Source organism: Sceloporus undulatus, chromosome 1, assembly GCF_019175285.1.
Source record: "Sceloporus undulatus isolate JIND9_A2432 ecotype Alabama chromosome 1, SceUnd_v1.1, whole genome shotgun sequence".
Classification (NCBI taxonomy): Eukaryota; Metazoa; Chordata; class Lepidosauria; order Squamata; family Phrynosomatidae; genus Sceloporus; species Sceloporus undulatus.
In genome coordinates this window covers 373348146-373370424 of record NC_056522.1, presented here as the reverse complement: position 1 = coordinate 373370424, position 22279 = coordinate 373348146, and positions in this window count along the sequence as shown.

The following is a 22279-nucleotide window of genomic DNA, read 5'->3' as shown; positions in this document are numbered from 1 at the left end:
TAGAAGTGAAATCTTTGGGTGGTAAATAATTATCTATCTGGTTCCCATGCATGTAAAAAAATGAATGCTTTCGGGCAAGAAGAGTAAAATACAAATTTGTTCAGAAGCCTTGTTGTTATTTGCCATCAAATCAACTTTGACTCATGGCAATCCTATGAATGAGAGACGTCCAAGATGCCTGGTCATCAACTGCCCTGGGATGGTCTTGCAAACTCAGGGCCATGGTTTGCTTGATTGAATCAACCCACCTGTAGTGCAGTCTCTCTCTTTTCCTAATCCAGAAGCCTACTCTTTTGTAAGTACTGTATGTTTAGGATTGCAGTGTGCAATTGTGCCATTTCATATTCTGCAGCAACAGGGGTATTCTTCAAACTGTTGATAATACCTTATGGAACAGTTATCTCACCACCTTCCGTAGAGTCTTTGCCAGCAGAACAAACAGCCTCTTGGCTTTTAAATTGTGGCAGACAAGGTGGTTCAGAGTAAACCGACACAGCAAACAGACTAAACCAACACAGCAAACAGCAGGAAACAAAGAATCTTTCACTATGTGTATCAGTGAAGAGGAAGCATCCATAAGCTGTGATCCTTTTGTATGCAAACAGAGGCTGTACATGTCATGACTTTCCTCTGTGATGTACTGGAGGTTTGTTTTAACATCTCCCAGGCTGGGTTTTGTTTTCTTTCATTTTCACAGCATTTAAATTTTAATGATTAAAGCAAAGAGATGGATCCTTCAGAGCAGGCATCAGTCACTTAAGTTTGGGGGGGGGGGAGGGGAGAAGCCAGCTTTATTGCTGCATGCTGGTTCATTTTCAAAGAGTTTGCCCTATTAGTCTGTTTCACAGCATTGCCAGGTTTTCCAAATTGCAATAAGGGACTGTTGAAATTCATGATATGAGGATTTGACAATCCAGAAGGAGCTACTGACAGGTTTGTGTTCTACCTAAATATCAAGCAAAAGGATTGATTTCCCCTTAATTTAGCCTTGTGTTTCTCTGTAAAATTAACATATTATCCCATTCAGAAATTACATAATACACATAATACACATATTTCTGCCTTTATGAAGGCCCCAAAATATGAGACTTTTTTGGCATCTTGTTCAGTCTATATAAAAGGAAAAGCCTTCCAATGTTCAGCTAGGGGACAACTGTTATAACAAGGGACATTTGCCAGTTGATAAAGAACAAATTTTCCAACCCCCAATAAAGGGCATTCCTTACAAATGGTGTCACTAGGGTTGGGGTCACCCCAGTGGAGTAATTCCTGTTGCCACCCCCAGGTTTGGAGCCATCAGGCCAATGGTCCCTCAGGAGTAGATTGGGCCGCTATGGAACAGAAAGGCTCTGGTCTACTTGCCACCAATAGCTGGTGAACTGGACACCCATAGGACTGTCCGTGTACTGGGTTGTCCCGATCTATCCGTCTTGTTCCCTTGTCCCAAAGGTGATGAAGGGGAAGCCCTCCAGGAATTGACTGTGGCATACCAACAGCATACTTTCCTAGGATGTTCAGTCTTCAGCAAACCTAGATTTTGCTATTTTACATAAGGGACACCATTTTATTATGCTACTGTATTTAATCTGTGGATTTCTTTCTTTCTTTCTTTCTTTCTTTCTTTCTTGTAGGATTACAAGAATCTGGATTTTCGTATCCATGGATAGTCCAGGAAACAAACCCCAGTCTACCTGGAGAGAAGCACGGCAGTACACTCCACATCAGAAGACAAATAACCTCCTCTCTGGTGTCACCCAGTGTGGTCCCCCGCACACTCCGCCAAAGTGGTGGTGCCCTTTGGAGGGCACAAAAAGGAGCTGCTTTTTACACCCTCTAGAGGCCGGAGGGGCTGTTTGTACAGCTCCTCTCTCTCTCTCTCTCTCTCTCATGTGCACACACACACACCAGTTAAATACAACACTAACAACTAATGCTTCCTCTTACTGGAAGAAGGGCAGAGCTCTTGCTTGGGGTTGACAGAATAGACTCCTTGGCCCATAAGTAATTGGATGAGACCGGAAACCACCCTCTTATCCTGTACTAGAAGTTGTCAACTGTGGTCTGTGAGCAGCCCCTGGAAAAGACTGTGGAACAGTAAATCTCTGTATGTGGCTCTGCCCTGGTGATGGTGATTGTTTCAATCAGGGCTGGATTATCAAGCTGATTAACAGGATCCTAGCCTAGGGCCTGTGATTTACCTAATATGGAGCTGAGCATGGACTTTTAATTTTCCCTTAATTTTTTTCCTCGTTGAAAGGAGCCCTTCTCAGTGGCCAGGCCTAAGGCATTTTTATTCCTTCTCTGATACTGATTTCGACTGATTTTGCTGGATCTGATGATGGGGAAAAAGTTGCTAATGAGTCATATATGTGCTTTGATTTCTGAGACACATAAACTGTTTGGCAAGACATCCAACAATTTTCAAGAGGTCTACAGGGAGGGGAAAAAGAGAGCAACTGAGAACAAAAGCCCTATTGACTTACTGGAAATATTGCACGAAGATTGGAAAAGTTACCTTTCTGAATTACAGGTGGGGAATTCTGGGAATATTTCTCCAATAAAATACATTTTCCATCCTTTGGGTTTACAATGTCATCCAGATGATAGCCCTGTTCTCTCCACTCTCCCTTAATGTCCCTCTTTTTCATCTCATGAAGGTGCCTCCAAATTTTGTTTGTGTAACCTCTTAGAGCTATCATCCCAGAATGCCTTAGAAAATGTAAGTAAGGGTGCATCTACACTGTAGAAATAATGAGGTTTGACACCACTTTAAATGCTGTAGCTCCATCCTATGGAATCTAGGATGTGTAGTTTTACAAGGTCTTTAGCCTTATCTGCTAAAGAGTGCGTCACAAAACTACAAATCCCACATTTCTTCAGGACAGAGCCATGGCTGTTAAAATGGTGTCAAACTTCATTATTTCTACAGTGTAGATGCACAGTTGAAGTAGAGATCGCCTGTACCTTGTCCATCCTATGGAATTTTGGGAATTGAAGTTTGGTGCAATACCAGAGTTCTTTGACAGAGAGGCTAAATGTCTCACAGAACTACAGTTACCGGAATTACATAACATTGAGCCATGGAAGTTCCAAGTTGTGTCAAACTGGATTATTTCTACAGTACGGATACAGCCTAAGCAGCAATCATGAATATAGAACAGTTACTTAGATTTTACTCATCCGTAACTGTTTCATATTCACAATCACTAAATAGATATGATTTTGACTCTATTGCCACAATAGCAACTCCCCTCTCAACCTACTTTACATCAATTGCATGGGGAGAAGGAGATCCCTTCTGGTGGAGATTGGAACATGGGTGAAATGATGTTTCCGTCAGGTTTCAGGGAGGGTCCCATTCTAGCTCTAACATTCAATGAGTCGCCTGGCACCTACACAATTAATTGCACAATGTTGCTGTCCGGAAGAAAAATGGTATAGGTCTAGGACAACCATTCTGCTTTAGTCAGGCCTCACTTGGAATATTGTGTCCATTTCTGGGCTCCACAGTTCAAAAAGGATGTTGAGAAGCTGGAGCATGTCTAGAGGAGGGTGACCAAAACGATAAAAGCTCTGGAAACCATGCCTTATGAGGAGAGACACTGAACTTTATCTCATGGGGGAAATTAGAGGTTTTAAAAAGGCATTTCCCCAGGACATTTGCCCAATCTTGGCTAAGATTTTCCCACGACATCGCAGTTAGAGAAGACTTATCCCAGGAAGAACCAGGAATGCTCAAACAACAAATCATAACTGGGGAACTCACATGAATGTTTTGTTGCTGGAGCATTCCTGGGGGTCATTCCCACTATAAAAAGAATTGAATTGCCGATCGAATTAAATGACCCTCATTCCCATTTGAAACCGGTTCCTGTCATGATGTGATCGAATCTGTCATGATGAAGCAAGGCAAAAGCAAAAGAACCAGTTTTTCCAGATACTGAAGTTTACCGCACGGGGGATAAAACGTCCCCCGATGTGTTCTAATGAGCACGAGCGCAGGCATGTGCGGCGCGTGATGGGAACCTGATGGGGCCCAGAACGTGACTTTACCGCACAGGGAACGTCGCCGCCACCGAGCATTCCCATTGCGTTCCCATCAGGTTCCAGAGGGCGCCATTTCTGGGAACGCTTTTGAAACAGTTCCCAGAAATGGCATCCAATGGCGCCCTCTGGAACCCGATGGGAACGCGATGGGAACGCTCGGCGGTGGCATTCCCTGTGTGGTAAAGTCGCGTTCTGGGCCCCATCGGGTTCCCATCACGCTCCGCCCGCGCCTGCGCTTGTGTTCGTTAGAACGCATCGGGGACATTTTATCCCCTGTGCGGTAAACTTCACTAGCTTAAAAGAGGTTCTTTTGAAAAAACGCGATTCCAAAGAGTATTGAGCAAGTGGAAACAACAGACTGGAATCACAGTGATAAAGGGTCTGGAAACCATGTCCTATGAAGAATGACTTAGGGAGCTGGGGATGTTTAGCCTGGAGAAAAGAAGGTTAAGAGGTGATATGAGAGCCCTGTTTAAATATTTGAAGGGATGTCATATTGATGAGAGAGAAAGCTTGTTTTCTGCTGCTCCAGAGACTAGGACCCGGAGCAATGGATGCAAGCTACAGGAAAAGAGATTCCAGCTCAACATTAGGAGGGACTTCCTGACAGTAAGGACTGTTCAACAGTGGAACACACTTCCTTGGAGTGTAGTGGAGTCTCCTTCGTTGGAGGTCTTTAAACAGAAGCTGGATGGCCATCTCTCAATGGGGATGCTTTGAATGGGATTTCCTGCATGGCAGAATGGGGTTGGACTGGATGGCCCTAGTGGTCTCTTACAACTCTACAATTCTATGATTCTATGATTCATTCTGGAGGGGAGGGAATAATGGCAGAGAGGTGTTTACTATTCCTCCCCATTTAAAATAAATAAATAAAATTAATTGATGAAGTGACAGAATGGTTTAGCAACTACTTGCAAAGGTGCTAAACTACTCTATTGCTTCTTCGATTAATTTTATTTTAAAAAAAGAAAAGAAAAGATGCCCTGTCCTCCTTCCTACAAGCCTCCCTGGGTCCCGGTGCCCTCCCTTTCCAAGGCTCCCCGAGACTCTCCTCCCTCCTGCCTCCTCCTCCTCCTCCTCCTCCTCCTTGCACCAGGCCCCAGGTCCCCACCTTTTCCTCCCCCGAATCATGAAGAGAATCACGAAGCGATTCATCCTGCCAGTGGGAATAACCCCCCTGGTTCTTCCCAGGATAAGTCTTTTCTAAGCAAGATGTGTGGAAAAATCTTTGCTGCAATCGCACTAATGTCCCAGGGAAATGGGACCCCCAATTTTCTGCTGTGTGATAAAGTCCTTGGGGAGCTTGCTATGTTTAGCCTGGAGAAGAGATGGTTAAGAGGTGATATGATAACCCTCTTTAAGTATTTGAAGAGGTGTCACACTGAGGATGGAGCAAGCTTGTTTTCTTCTGCTCCAGAAAACAGGGAATGGATGGAAACTACAGGAAATGAGATTCCACCTCAGCATGGGTGGTAGAATCTCCTTCTTTGGAGGTTTTTAAGCAGAGGCTGGATTGTCATCTCTCAGGGGTTCTTTTCTTATTTCTGCATGGCAGAAGGGGTTGGACATTATGGCCCTTGGGGTCGCTTCCAACTCTATGACTCCATGATTCTGGACAACCACCTACACTACACAAGATGTAAACATGATGTGGGTTGTCAGCTAAAATGATGTGTATCCAACCTTGGATAAAATTTACCTATTCAAGTAAACCTAATGTGATGACAATGATTTGTTGTCCTGAACAAGCCTCTCTATGTCTGGTGGGATAGGTACTGTTGCAACTCTCAACTGGTTCTCCAGGTTTCTTTCAATGTGTGTCTGTGTGTTTTTTTTAACAAAACTTTTATTGAAAGTAATATAATTCAACAAAGTTCAACAGAACAAAACAAAATTTATAACCTGACAGAATTCCTTAGCAATGCATCTACCATGAGGACTCTTTGCCATTTTGAGCTTTAAGAACAACTCCTTACAGCTGCCGTAGGTGAATCCAAAGGGAGAGTTAACCTTTTGGGTACTAAATAAGAGGATTGCTTATCTACTCAGTGATATCATCAGATTAGATCTTTAATCTGTTCACCTCTTAACCAGGAGCAATGCTCTTCCCTTGATGTTTCGTACAATGTCTCCTTTTCCCATTAGTCAGAGGGAAAAACATGTCCCACACTGAGGACTTCAATAGAAACCCTGATGTGGCAGACAGATTTCAACATCATTGGAACAGAATGAATGTGATGACATCCATCACAGCGATTCACTTCTGTGTCACTTGAAGTCAAACATTTGTTTTGTTTTCTTGGAAGAGACTGTGGTTGAAATATGCTATGATTTCACAATATGGTGCGATCCTCAAGGTTGAAATGTAAGACACAGGGTAAGTGCCTTTAGATTAGCCAACAGGCGTGTATGCAGGCACCCATGCACACAAAACCAATACTGACGCTACGACATCTTGCTAAAGGGCAAGGACAACCAGTCAGCCATCCATAATCTCCAAATCAACTGCAAGGAAGTAGCTGGATTTAAGTAGATCTATATTGTTACAGTTGGAAGGAGAAACTGTCCCTTATTGGTGGTAGGAAAAAACTCTCCTTTATTGATGGTAGATAATAAATTGATGGTTTTCTACGCCATCTGCTCTCTTGGGATACAATTTTACTTGATAAAGGTGTGTATTTGCTTCCATTTAGGGGTTGTATGTGTAAAACTTCAGATTTTTTAAAAAAATGACTGTAGGAGAGACAGAAAAAACTGGCAGAATTTGTCCAACACTTTGAGAATTTAACTCTGTGGCTTTGTTGTTAGTGACTTTTGTTGTTATTTACCACCAAACTAGCTTCAACCTACGGTGACCTTATGAAAGGGAGACTGCCATGAACTGTGATCAACAATAGTCTTACTTATTCATGTGGGCATTTTTGTCCAGTATGGAAATCCATATGATACCATAACTGAAGGTTGTGGCATAAATGCATATGCAACGTCACTGTGCGTGTGGTGCCATTTCTGATTGTAGATTTCACATGCAGGTGTGCCTTGTATATTGCAATTGCACATTTCACATGTGTTGGCATACACTGGCTGGACTTCACTTAGGGATATACACATGTGAAAGTTATGCTACGCAAAAAGTCACCATTACAAAACAGATGTTCTGCTTATAGAAGTGGGAGCGGAGTTGTACAGGCAGCATGTTCATTTGTGTGTTGCTGTTTCAGGTTTTGCATTATGGATAATAATTTGTTTTTTTTTTTTATTTCACACTATACGTTGTATTTTGGTTGTGCATCCTATACTGTACATTCTGAGTATGCACTACTGTTGTAATCTTATACTTTGTACTGTGATTACACACTGTGGTGGTAAATCCTATCCTTTGCATTGTAGTTATATATTGTGTGTTGTGCATTGCACAATGGTGCCCAGTCACCAACATGTGTTGGTGCAAAGTTGCTATTCTGCATGACAGTTGCATAGTACTGCCATGGCATATGTCCAAATGTGGGTATTTATGCTACAGTAAGGGGATGTTGGTTTGAGTCCTTAGTTGCACAATGTTGCAGTTCACTAATGTATAATTATTACATTAACTCTGTGAATTCTGTGAGTGTAAAATTCTGTGAGTGTAAAATTGTACTCCATCTCCCTGATGTAGGATGTCAACCTGAGATTCAGAGTCCCTCTACATTCAAGCATTTTGGAGACATAGTTTTTGGTGGGTTTTTCAGGCTATGAGGCCGTGTTCTAGAAGAGTTTATTCCTGATGTTTTGCCAAAGCTGTGGCTTGCATCTGGCAAAATGTCAGGCATAAACTCTTCCAGAACACAGCCTCATAGCCCTAAAAACCCACCAAAGACCATGGATGCCAGCCATGAAAGCCTTTGATTTCACATTTCAGAGACAATTTGACCTTGTCTTTTCTCTCTTATTTCTGAGAGACTCAACTTTTTCACCAGTATGCCAGGCACATGCAACTTGGTCCTCCCCATGCTGTGAACAATTGTGCCTCTTGAATTTTACTGATGAATATGGGGAATATTTTCCTTCAAGTTCATTTTTGAAGATGTTCAAATTCCATTAACAGAAAATCCAAATCATCCTACCAAAATCCTCCTAGATTTCCTCTCAAAGAATCTGTCCTGAGCAGTTTTTAAGTACTTGTTGCAAACACTGTAAAATTAAGCCCCTTGTATTCCTTTTGGGACTGTTGCAATAACAATATGATACCCACAAGCCCTTCAATAATATGTTGCAATACATATGGGAGATCTTGCCTTCTAACCTTTAGAATGGAATTACTGTTTAAGATCTAAAGCCTGCTGTCAACAAGAAAATTTGCTTTCGTTCCCTTGGAAGGGAGATTGGGACTGGAGACCAAAGTCAAGAAAGATGACTGTTCAGCAGGTTGAAGGTAAAATCTATTTGAACTGAATTATTTGTTCAGAACTCATAACTTACAAGTAGACTCACATGTTTTTGTCTTGTTTTCTTTTCCTTTTTTTGTACAACTTGCTTTTATTTGGAAATGCAGAGGAATTTCCATGGGGTTGTTAGGAGCCATTGGTGCTAAAACTGGGTGACCAAGGGTCCACCTGAGTGTTGAGCTGCAAAGGTTACAGGTTAGAACATTTTCTTGGACAGTGAATGATAACCTATATGGAAGCTGGTGTCTGGCATTATCAACCCAAACCATAGAATGGGAGAGGATGCATCTGTTGCTGTGTGCCTTCAAGTAATTTCCGACTTATGGCAACCCTAAGGTGACCCTATCACAGGGTCGTCTTGGCAGGTTTCTTAAGAGGAGGTTTGCCATTGCCATCCTCTGAGGCTGAGACAGTGTGAATTGCCCAGGCTCACTCAGTGGGTTTCATGCTAAGTGGAGATCCGAACCCTGTTCTCCAGAGTCCAAGTTCAATCCTCAAACCACTACACCATGCTGGTTCTTGGGGGCACATCTACACTGTAGAAATAATGCAGTTTGATACCACTTTGAGTGCTGTAGCTGCATCCTATGAAATCCTGGGATTCATACAAAGTTTTTAGCCTTCTCTGCCAAAGAGGGCTGGTGCCTCACAAAACTACAGATCCCAGAATTCTTTAACCTTCCTTAGTAATTGTTCCAACATTGCGATATGTTCTGCTAGTAATCTGGATTCTGAACTGACTCCATCATGTTGCATAGTCCCATTATAGTTCTGAAAATCCAGAGCAGCTGCACTGGCATGAGAGACACCAGCTTGTATTCAGCAAAGATAAGAAAAAGTGTTTTGTTTGTCATTTCTCATCCAATTATTGTTCAGGTTAACCTCTTCACTTAGCCGCAATGATCCTATAGTGTACTGACTCCCCTCATTGGGTCTCTCTCAGTGAGGGATGTAATCTCCATATAATCTGAGACTGTATATGATACATATGTAATGAATGAAGGGGGGGGGCGACAGTGTCTGCCCATGTCAAACCTTCCTGACTCAAAATCTTGCATTCTGAAGGATGCTTAAACTCTGATCTCTGTATTATTGCCCAAGAAAGAGATTTCCATAGACGTAACAGAGAAATTGGGAATGCCCTGCTAATCAAACATGAGATACAAATATAATATTAAAAGGGTGATCTTGTTTTATACTGGAGATTATTATAATTAAAGAAATATGAGTCAATATCCTACATCATGCTTGTGTGGTGTAAATCTATGCTCATGTGATTAAATGTTGGTTGTGCTACAACATCCATATGCTGAATTGTACAATTGTGTATTTGTGGATGTGCTTGCTGTTGCCGCAGTCCCAGTGAATCAAGTGGTACTCTGAAGACTTTGATGGATGTACAGCTTCATATACACCAGGTACACTTGTGGAATTCTGCAAATACAACTGTGAACTGAGAAAACATTCAAAAAGTACAACAAAAAGTGCAAGAAAATGTCTGGGAGCATGAAACAGCAACAAGACACCAACTGTGGTTGGGGGTGTCGGGTCTCAGGACCTAAATCTGAGTCTCCAGTGTTTGTGGAACATTTCCAGGCAGAAAACAAGGGTGCAAATTCTCCAGCTGAGCTCATTCCCAAGCAAGACAAAAGTACTTTGTGCAAGTATCCAGTAATAATAATAATACTTATTTATTTATATCCTGGCTATCAGACAGCTAATAGAACAGGAGCTTGAAACAATTTGTTGTTGCAAAGACTCTTCAAGGATTCTATGTACTTACTTAGGACCTGTCTGGACTGGCCAGGTTACTCCAGTGACAGCCGAGAGTATTCTGACCACAGAGCTGCTCTGACCTCCCCCATTACCTTAGCCCTCCATTCTGACACAAGGTAGCTGTTTGCACAGGTGTCCTGCTGTGCCACTTACAGACACAGAATCATAGACACTTAGAGTTAGAAGAGACCACAAGGGCCATCCAGTCCAACTCCCTGTCAGGCAGGAACTCTCAATCAAAGCATCCCCGACAGATGGCCATCCAGCCTCTGTTTGGGCATGGTTTCCAGGCCATTCACTATTTTAGTCACCCTCCTTTGGACACACTCCAGCTTGTCAACATCCTTTATGAATTCTGTTGCCCAGAATTGGACACAGTATTCCAGGTGAGGCCTGATCAAAGCAGAATAGAGTGGCACTATTACTTCCCTCGGTCTAGACACTATACTTCCATTGATGCAGCCTAAAATCACATTGGCCGTTTTATCTGCCACATGACACTGTTGACTCATGTTCAATTTGTGATCTACTAGGACTCCTAGATCCCTTTCACATGTAGTCTCAGCCAGGTGTCTCCCATCCTATATCTATCGATTTAATTTTTCCGCCCGAAGTGCAGTACCTTATAGTTCTCCATGCTGAAATTAATTTTGTTAGTTCTGACCCAGCTTTCTAATCTGTTAAGGGAATTTTGATCCTGACAACTGGAGTATTAGCTACTCCTGATTTGAACATCATCTGCAAATTTCATGAGCATGCCCTTTATTCTTTAACCCAAGTCATTGATAAAGATGTTGAATAGCATCACAGCAAGTTGCTCACTTCTGAGGTCAGAAAGAGGTGATCAGCACTGATCATATGACTGGGTGCCCCATTCTGACACAAGCGAAGCAACCCATGGTGGCAGTGGCTCTGCCAAGCAATACAGCGAGATGCCTTTGTGAACAGCTACCCAATGTCAGAACGGAGAGCTGCACATCTTCCAGGAAGATCCAGAGAAACTGGGGACTTTTAAAAATCTGCTGTAAAAAGATATACCCCGGATTTGGTGCAGAATGACCTGGATGACATCCAGACTGTCCATGCGAAACTCAGGGATCAGGTCCTGAGTCATCCAATCTCCCTGCCAAGAGGATGAGGGGAGGCTCATTTATTTGGCCTAGTCTCCTCTTTCACTTCTAGTCATAGTGAGGCCAGGACTCACCCTCAGCTCTGCTCTGTACCCACCTTCTGGCCAGAAGCGAGTTGGCTTGATTAAAAGTTCCTTAGCCCATCTCCCTTAGTCAGCAAGAAAGAACAAAATGCCTTTCACTTCATCTTTGTGGGAACATCCACTTTAGGTAAGATCACCTGTCTTAATTTTCAAACAGGAAAAATATGTTGTTTCTGTGTGTGTTTGAATGCAAGCTGTCAATAACTTAACATCTCCATGAGCCGTTTCTATGTCTCATGTTATGGTATGGAAACCTCAAGGCCTAGAACAGTCCTGAACTAGCTGTAGTCTTTCTATTGAAGTGAAAGAAAGAAGAAGAAGAAAATCATTTTAGAGGTTGACATTCTAGGGAATCGGAGAACTCCAGATGGATGCTAGGAAATGGGAAAGGATGAAGAAACTAGAAGCAGATCACAAGAAAATAGCGGACGGAATTAATTTTTTTAGCCTATTTAAATAAAGATTAAGAGGGCAAATATGATATTAACAGTTTCTCAGCCTCTGAGGAAATGTCAGGAAAAGAAGAGTGGGGATATACTGGTTTATAGGCCAGAACCATAACCATTAAAACTGGCTGTCACTGATTAACAATTTGACATGCTCACTAATTAATCAACTGATTGAACGGATTAGTTTATAGCCCTAGCATTTTTGTAAAAAGAAAAAAAGTCATTAAGGTTCTGCAACATGTCAGTGTATTTAAATGAAAACAATTAATTAATGAATTCATTAGTTAAAAGCCATGTAATTAACTGAGAAAATCCCCTTATTCAACAGGCCTAATAAATGCTGCCTAGCTGGGAGCAACTAGTCTATGAATTTGACATGACAGAGAGAATTGTGGCAAGAAGTTACTTCCCTTTCCAGATAGCCCTAGATTTGTGGCTTATGCCTTATGACCAATTCGAGGGGGAGAGATCACCAGCCAGTCAAAGTTGCTCCTTGTTTCCTCTTATTGCATAAATATAGGCCAGTCAGACAATATGGCTCCAGCCTGCAAATCTTTTTCAGAAGCCAGGCTTCCAACCTCATAAATGTGGAATTTCTTGAGCCCCCCAAAAACTCAAGAATGTCAGGTCATTATTAGCCAATATGAAGCTTATAAAAACTAAAACTCAGCAGCCCAAACCCCGATAAATAATTTTGTGAGTCTAGCAGCCGTGCTCTACGATAACACTGGGCATTAGTGTTGAAAGCCACTGTAATGTCTTGCCAGAAAGATTAACTATACAATCGCTGCGTTATGGGCAGACCGATTTATAAGTGCCTCATTCTATACTTGCTGGGGGACTTGGGGAAAGAGCTGATTATCAACACAAGAAAGTTACTTTGAGCCCAGCTTCAAGGGTATCACAAACTGTAGTGGTTTTCCCATCTCATAAACATGCTGTGCACATTAGCTATATTTAAAATATGAGCTGGGGTCCTGGATCAAGCACGCAGACAGTAATGATCGGCTGCCATAGTTCTGTGCCCTCTCACCATCTCAGCAGCTATCAAACTATGCAGGGGGCACTACTGTAGCTGTGGAAGCGAGGGAAGGAAGGTGAAACTCAGGGGTCATCCAGACCTTGTTTTTGTTACAGTAACTCTGAGAATTATCTCACTTACACTTTCCAGTTTTGTGGGTCATAGTATTTTCTTTATTGGAACCACATCTCACACATGTCAGCACTGTGAATAAAGATATACAATCAGCCCTCCTTATCCACAGATTTTTTTAATCCACAGATTCAAGCATCCATGGCTTGAAACTATTCCCCCCAAAAAGTATAAATGCCAAATAGCAAACTTTGATTTCCCCATTTTATATAAGTGACACCATTTTGCTCTGCCATTATATTTAATGGGACTTAAGCATCCACAGATTTTGTTATCAACGGGGGATACTGCAACCAAACCCCAGCAGATAACAAGGTCCCACTGTATAGCTGATGATGCAGATGTGTTCGAAACACATTCAAAGCATGCAGAGTTTTATCCTGGTTTATCCTGGGTCTGTTCACGCATCAGTTATCCACACAGTTGACAATACGAATCTTTTAGGAAACCCCAAGATCTATTATCGTGGGTTAAGTGGTTTTTTCGGCAGTCTCCTCTCAAACTTACTCAGGTACATTCGAAAGGCATGTGAACAACAAAGATTCAACCCCCATTCTACTGGGATTATTTTCAGCATCTGAATAACCCCTCAGAGAAAGAAGATATGTCTAATTTGGGCTGCCAGGGGAAAGAAATACATATGTGTTCCCAGATGGTGTGTGCCCTCACTTCCCTTCCCTTTAGAGCCAAGACCAGTAGCTTTTTCCTCCTTTGTGTCACTTGCTACTCCTTCTCTTCACAATTGTAAACATCAGTGGTGGCCCCACAGGACCTAGCTACTACTGGGAGGAGGTTGGATGGAGAAAAAGGAGTATGGAATAGCCCCCTGAATCCTGTCCAATAATATCATCATCCTCATGGTTATTATTTCTTACCAACCTCTCCCTATTGCTCAAGATTAAAACCCAATATATACATAATTTGAAGCACATAAATATAGGATTAAAACAATCATTGCACATTAAAATAATCTAGATAGAAATATTAATGATTTAAAATTCATACAGTTCCCCTTCCATATCCAAGGATTCTTTATGCATGGATTCAAGCATCCACCAGATGAAAATATTCAGAAAATATATAAATTCTAAAATGGAAACTTTGATTTTTCCATTGTATAAAAGGAATACCATTTTACTTTTCACTTCATTTAATGGGACTTGAACATCCATGGATTTTGGTATCCACAGGGAATTCTGGAACCAAACCCCAGCAGATACCAAGGGCCCATTGTAGTTTAAAATCGACTGGGGATGCCTGCCAGTAGAGATAGGCCTTTAATACTATCTTACACTTACTACCTTGATGTTGATCAGTACTTGTTCCAGATCTTTGCTATTTTCAGTTAGTAACATGGTGTGATCAACATATCTTAAATGGTTGACGTTTCTCCATACAGTTTTGACACCTCCTTTCTCCATATCTGTTCTTGTTATTCATATCAGAAATAGTAGCCCCTTATGGCTGCCAAATTAACGTTAGGGGTTGGTATAGTATGCATTTTACATTTTGCTTTCTTTTTTCCTCCTCCTCCTCCTCCTCCTCTTCTTCTTCTTCTTCTTCTTCTTCTTCTTCTTTATTTAAAAAGGAACTGTCAATAATGCATATATTTCTTGGCAAAATTAGATGACATTTATTGGGAGAATGGCGTTGTTAAGGAGATTAAGCCTGCTACATTTCAGTGTGAAAAACTTCAGATAGATTTTTCCAAGAGAAGGCTTTACAGCATGACTGGCTCTCCATACAAGAGTCTAGTTCCCTCCCCAATCCACTCCTCCTTTTTCAGGTGTATCCTAGCCAAAATGGTGGCTGCAAGTGACATCACATTGCATCCTGTCAATATTTGGGCTAGGATACAGACAGAATGGAGAGACTGGGAGGGTCTAGGATTTTTCATACCTTGGATCCATCATTGACCAGAACGAAGAGTGCAGTCAAGGAATCAGAAGTAGTTTAGAACTGGGAAGGACTAGGCAAAATCCTAAAGTGCAAAGATATAAAATGGAATATTATATAGACTGAACACTAAAGTAGGGTTTCTGGGCAAGAACTGTAAAAAAAATTGGCTGAGATCCTGCATCAAACACATAGCCAGGATGTAGTAGCTATTTTAACCCCCCCCCCCCCCCCCACACTTTATAAACTTGTTAGCTGTGATGGAGGTTGCTGAAGTCCTTTGTTTGTTGTGTCATTCAACAAAGGGCTGTTAAGAGGAAAGTGGATTCAAGTTGCCCCCATCATCTGCCATCTGAGTCAGTTGCCTCACACTGAATCTGAGACTAGGACATAGGTTGCATACAACTACAAAAATAATCCAGTTTGACACCACTTTAACTGCCACCATTCAATGCTATGGAATGCTGGGAATTGTAGCTTTGTGAAATATTCAGCTGTCTCTGTCAGAGAGCTCTAGTGCCACAGTAGACCACAATTCCCAGAATTCCACAGCACTGAGCTACAGCAGTTAAAGTGGTGTCAAACTGGATTTATTTCTTCAGTGAAGTTGAAGCCGCAGAAAGATTGATTTCTGGGTAATTCTCTGTCCCACCATTTCTAGCAAGTAATTATTTCCATTTCTTACTAACTTCCAACAGCCGAGTCATTTTGCTCTATGGTTTCATTACTATTCTGCTATTACAATGAAAGCTGATCTTTAACAGTAGGTATAATCCAAAAGCATCAGTCCATCATAGGATTTTTTTCCTGTTTCCATGGTTAATATTGCTAGAAATTGAGCTTAGTTTAATATTCTCTCTCTTATGGGCACCAATGCCTTGTTTTTGTTCTCATCCCATAATTAGTTTTTGGCATCACTTTTTTTATGATGCCAACAAACTCTTATACAAATAAGCATTTTAATAAGGTTTATGAAGCTCCAGATTTTGAAACTCAAAAGGAGTGGAAAATGAATCAATGCCCCCTCCTCTTCTACTGTATTAAGAGCAGATTTATAGGAGGTCACTAGCAGTCCAGCCGATCACTTAAAGCCGCTGCCAAGGGTACCTGCAAATAATCATAAAAGATTAAGCCTTTTAAAATAACACTTTCAAAAGCATAGCATGCTTCCCATTGATCTTTAGATTGTGACTTTCCACTAAGCTGCAAATGTTCATTTAGAAAGCAAAACATTGTTTTTATATATGTATATATGTATATATGTCCCCAGATTAATTCTCCATTCCAGGAGAAAAATCTCTGACCTGAATCCTGTTCTTATTCCCAACTAGATTTTAGTGAGAAAGAACTTGAATCACTGATCTGATCCTCCATACCTTCCAAAATTTCACAGATGAAAGGTGGGACATGTGCAACCATGCAAGATCAAAGTGCAGCCAAAATAGCAAAATAGACTGCAGCAGTTTGCTTTTGCCTAAGCCTCTTGGGAAAGGTAACATTCTTCCCTCTCTTTTCTTTTCCTCTTTGCTGAACTAACTGAGTGAAAACTACTTCTGAGCAAGAACTCAGCTTGCAGCAATTCAAATAAGCCGAAGGGTAAAAGTGGGAGGAGGAGAGAAAAACTGGGACATTTTAAATGCAGGAACAGTCCTGATTAATTTTCTGTTGTTCCATCTTTTCAGCTGCTTTAAAACCACCCCATTTTAGCTCTCTTCCTCTTACTTTCCTCCTTTTCCTTCAGTTTATTTCAATTGCTGCAAATAAAGGCTACTGCAGAATTAAGACAGTTTGACACTGCTTTAACTGTCATCCTATGGAATCCTGGAATTTGTAGTTTGTTGCAGTACCAGAGCTCTCTGACAGAGAAGGTTAAATATCTCACAAAACTACAAATCCCAGAATTCCATAGCATCGAACCATGGCCATTAAAGTGGTGCCAAACTGTATGATGCAGTGTAGATGCAGCCTGAGTTCAAAGTGCAAATGTTGTTTGTATATGATGTTCTCAACGGCAGCCCCCCTCACGTTTCTGGCCCAAAACCTGCTTAAGGGCTTTAAAGGGTCTTTAAATGGTCTTATAATGCTGTTTTCTGGGAGGAAACCCCCCCAATAGCTAGAACTCCTCTCTAAAAAGGCCTGAAAGGCAAAGCCTTGGCATAGACAATATGAGATTTTGCTGGGCTTGTATTAATTAACAAATAGTTTGACATGGTATGTATTAGTTCCATATGTTCATAAGGTTGTCAGATCAGGACTTTCTGGGATCCTGATATTTCAGTGCCCGTACCTGAGACCTAGGGAACACTCTTGTAATGTCATTAAGAAAGGTACCTTAAACTCGGAATATATCATACAAACTAAGTCCAAGAAATCAAAGAAATGTACAGTGGTACCCTTTCCATTCATAGAGGTTCGGTTCTAGGGCCGTCCAAGGATGGGAAAAACACAGGCAGCCCATATTATTCAATAAGCGGCAATGTTCACAAGTCCGCGTCAGTGTATCTGTGTGCACATGCCACCATTTAGTAATACTGTATGGATCCTGGCTATCCGCAGGCAGTCAAATCTGCGGATTGCTAGGCCACCCTTGTAGCAGGTCCACTGTAAATATACACCTCCATTTCAAAGTAGTGCTCTTGTCCTGAGATTTCTCCTTTTCTCCCTGAAGACTGAAAAAAAAGAGGCTAGGCCCTGAGGCTCAGACTTGGAGATCTGGGAACCTTGATTCAAAAGGAACCAACATGTATACAGCAAGATAGTATGTCAGAAAGTGATATGGACCATCATCAGTCTAACAGTCCAACATGCAGTGGGTAACAATTGAAGTGTTGTGAGTAGTGAAGATTGTTTCACTCCTAGCATCAATGAAAGTGTGGGGCAGAAGGCTGAAAGGAGAAATTGTCCAAATATGTGTAATGTTTTCACAGAGTCAACTTGTTTCCGACTCCTGATGTAATCAAGGGCTCTGTGCCTTCATGGAATAACAGCTCTCTGGGGGCGCATAAAGCAGCCCTTTCCAGCTTACAACACTGGAACATAAATTCCTGCTTGGTGACATTTATGGTGCCACCTCTCCCTCATAGTTCCACCTTCCCATCTGCTCAAGATCTCTGGCATTCCCTGCTATGAGAAGAAATTTCCCATACATACCACTTTCCCCATGCAGAACTATCACTAGTTAGTCAACAGTTATACTGTCACTTCTGCCCTTTTTGACATTGGTTGGTTTTTGGTGGCCATGTCAGGGCCGCCTTGGATTTGTATGAATTTAGGAATCCGAGTAGATTGTAGATTATCTGCTAGTGGTAAAAACAGAAGTAGTCTATTTAGTTCTATGCTCCCTTTCAGGAAAAAACATGATCTGATTTCATCATAAACAAGGAAGAGGATTATAGCACCTGAAAGACTAACAAGTTTTGTTTGGCACCACCTTTCATGGATTCAAGCCCACTTTTTCAAACGCATGATGTATCTGATGATGTTGTGTGTTCTGGAGCTTATGAAAGCTGGTGCCAAACAAAACTTGTTAGACTTTCAAGTGCAATTTTATTGCTTTTGTTGCTAACTGAGGCTAACACAGCTACCCCTAACCTGAAAATGATTTCATCAGGTCATACATCTCCCATTCTGTACTGTATGTTATTTGATCTGGCAACCCTACTGAGTATGCCTCCAGTATCCTCGTCCAGCACCCTGATTCTCTGAGGTGGGATAGGGGAGCCCTCACATAGAAAGGTTGGACTAATAGTGGACTAGATTATGCCACTGATAGAGCAAATCTCAGCTAGAGTAGACTCATTGAATTATGGCATGGTAAACCAACACTTACTTTTTTGAGAGACATTGTGGTGGAGTGTTTTCAGTGTTAATAATAAATAATAAAATAATAAAAATTTTATTTATATTTTCCTGCCTCTCCCCACGGATCGAGGGTTAGGACTCCAGGAGACCAGGGTTAGAGCTTCTGCTCAGCCATGGAAATCAGCTGTGTGGCCTCAGTCAAGTCATACTTTCTCAGCCTCTGAAGAAAGCAATGGCAAACATTCTTTGAATGAATTTTTAGACTGTAAGCCTGTGGGCAGGGAACAGCGTAATTAAAAATAATAATAATTGTAAGCCGCTCTGAGAGCCTTTCGGGCGGGGGTATAAATATCATAAGATAGATAGATAGATAGATAGATAGATAGATAGATAGATAATTTTTGCCAAGAAGACTCTATAAGAGGGTTGGCATGGTTAGAATTAACCTGAAGACACAAAGCAACAATAAAGATAACACTGGATTTAGGCCAACAGTAGGCATGTTGGACAGTTAGTCTAACTTGGAACAATACAAATTTCCTATGTTCTATTGCTCAATAAAATATCCTGTCCTTTTTTTCTGGACTAGCTCCACTCTGTAGTAACACCATCATATAGTATTATGGCATTCAGTCACCCTCTGCAAGCCATCTGTATTTTTTTCCCCACTGTCTGGAAATTATACCCATAGTTCTCACTCTTGTATGTCTCTGTTCATAATTAGAAACCGCATGCTGAATAATTAAAAGCATATTTGCGCAGTAGACTGTTCAAACTCTTTGCAAGTAATGAGCATCCGGGAAAGTATTTGCAAATGCTGATTCGCCACAGTGACCTTTGATCTGGTCGCTAAGCCACATGGGTAGTGTGTGACTGACTTGATGATGAGTTTCATCCACGTCAGCCAGCAGAGAGGCACCTGGTTTTATGCTTTAGAAATCATGTCATGTTTGAGAAAGCAAATCTGTACTTTTGTATAAAACTCAGGACAGACACAAAGGCACAAGAAGGGTCTGAGTGAAGACATATTGCTGATACTGCAGTTTTTAAAACACCATCAGAGCTGTAGTCTTGTCTCTAGAACAGACCAGATTTTATAATTTGCATCCTCAGCTCTCCTTTATATTGTAACATTGGCTGTCATTCTGTAGGTTGCCTTATGTGTAAGAGCCAGGGTGGTCTAGTGGTTTGTGAAAGTATTTTTTGGGCATGGCATAATGTCCATATTCAGTTCACAGTTGTGTAAGTGAAGTTCTTGAAGAGGAACATGATGTTGCATATTCATGGATGATATGCAAAGGATACACCAAGTCTATGAAAGCTTATACAGTACTACAATTTCTTTTGCACAGTTAGTCTCAAAGGCGTACAAGATCCCTTTGCATATCATCCAAGAATGTGCAAAATCATGTTACTCTTGAGGACCATCACTTTCACAAGTGAGAATTCTTGATTGGTGTATAACTATCTATCACTGGCTTCAAATGATTCATTTGATTTACTGGGATGCATACGCAGCCACTGAGCAGTCCCTGTTTCACAAGGAAGCAACAAGCAAACACAGATACACAACTGGTTGCATAATGTTAGCATACAACAAAAAGTTGGTGAGGTACATCTACCACTTAACTACTTTAGTGTAGATTTACACTACACAAGTACAATGTAGGATCTCAGATACAGTGTTAATGAAGATAGGAAAAAAAGGTGTGACTAGCTAACGAAAAGCCTACAATGGAGGTGAAAAATACACCCCCAAACAGGGTGACCAGATGTCATAACCACAAAGGAGGACAAGGCACTGCAAAACGTAGGAGATTCAAGAAAAACGTATGGCATTACAAAATAAAAGCTAAAATCATAAATATAAATTAATGTTTCTTAGTCATGCTCAAAATGGAGAACATTTTAGAATTGTTCAGTAAGTCTTGTCTCCTAATTCCGACGCAAAAGAACTGTCCACATAACAATCTAAATCTGAATTACTGCTTCTGATTATTAATTTCTTATCTAAAGTTCCTTTCAAATACAGTATCTCAACAAATGTTTTACAGCTGTCCAGTCTTCAATTCTTGGATCATTAAGTCTTCTTGATAAAACGTCACCTTTTGTATACACACAAGCATCTGCAACGCTCCTTTTGTATCCTAGTTTAACTAACTTATCATTACAAAATGCACAAATTCCAAGCTCTGGCACTCTGTTTTAAACCATACAATGCTTTCTTCAATCTATAAACTTTCTGACTACCACTATCTTCAAAACCTTGTGGTTGTTCCATAAATATTTCTTCATCCAAGTTAGCATTTAGGTAAGCTGTTTCAAAATCGAAATGTTCTACAACTAGATTCCTTCTTGCTGCTACAGCTAAAACCATTCTCAAACTTTCTGGCTTTGCAGTTGGAGAATATGTCTTATCAAAGTTCTCATACTGCTGTTGTGCAAAACCCTTAGCTACTAACCTAGCTTTATACAGTACTTAATACTTCCATCTGGCATTTCCTTTCTTTTGTACACCCACTTACAACCAATTACTTTCTTATCTTTGGGTCTATCTACAATTTCAAAAACATCCTTATTTACCAGGCAACTAAACTTTTGCATCACACCATCTTTCCTGTTCTTCTCTAGGAAAGTTTTCCAACTGTTCAAAACTCTCAGGCTCTTCTACTGCTAAACAAGCTCTTGCCTGTGTCACAACAAATCTATCTGGAGACTTTCTTACTCTGTGACTACGCCTGGGAATAAATTATGTTGATCTGCCTCTTTCTTCATCACTATCTGTACTAGGAGTTGTAGTTCTACGACTAAATCTCTTGTCTTCTGTCATTCTAGTAGTAATAGGCCTAGATTGTGTCTCACCATCAGAAGAACTACCACTACTGCTTGTTGAAGCTTCTGGCTTAACTGAAACCCCTCCGTTTCCTGAAGTTGGTTCAGTTTGTGCTTCTTGCTCACTTGAGCTTCCTAACCTCAAAAAAACTTCTTTATTGGCATGCAGCTTGTCCCAGCCAGCATGTCTCTCAAAATTTGCAGACCTAGAATACTGCACTTCTTTTCTACCCAAATGAAACTTGTAACTATTTCCAGAATATCCCAAAAACATAAGCCTTTTACTCTTGGGTTCTCCTTTCCTCCTGAAACAAGCAGGTGTGTAAACATAAGCAAATTGTCCAAAAACTCTTAAATACTTGTAATTTGGCACTCTCCCATACAATACCCTGTAGGGAATGTCTTCAATTTCTGAATGATACAGTCTATTACTTATATGTATTGCTGTCAACGTTGCGTCTGCCCAAAAAGTATCTTTCACTCCTGCATCTGTCATCATACAAGCAGTTATTCTTTTTATGTCTTGGATTTTTCTCTCTGCTAAACCATCATCACTTGGACAAGCAGGGTTTGTGGTGTCATGTCTTATTCCCACCTTTTGAAACCAGTTAAACAGTTGATTATTTAAAAATTCTCCTCCTTTGTCAGTAACAATGGTTCCTACTCTGCTATCAAACTGTCT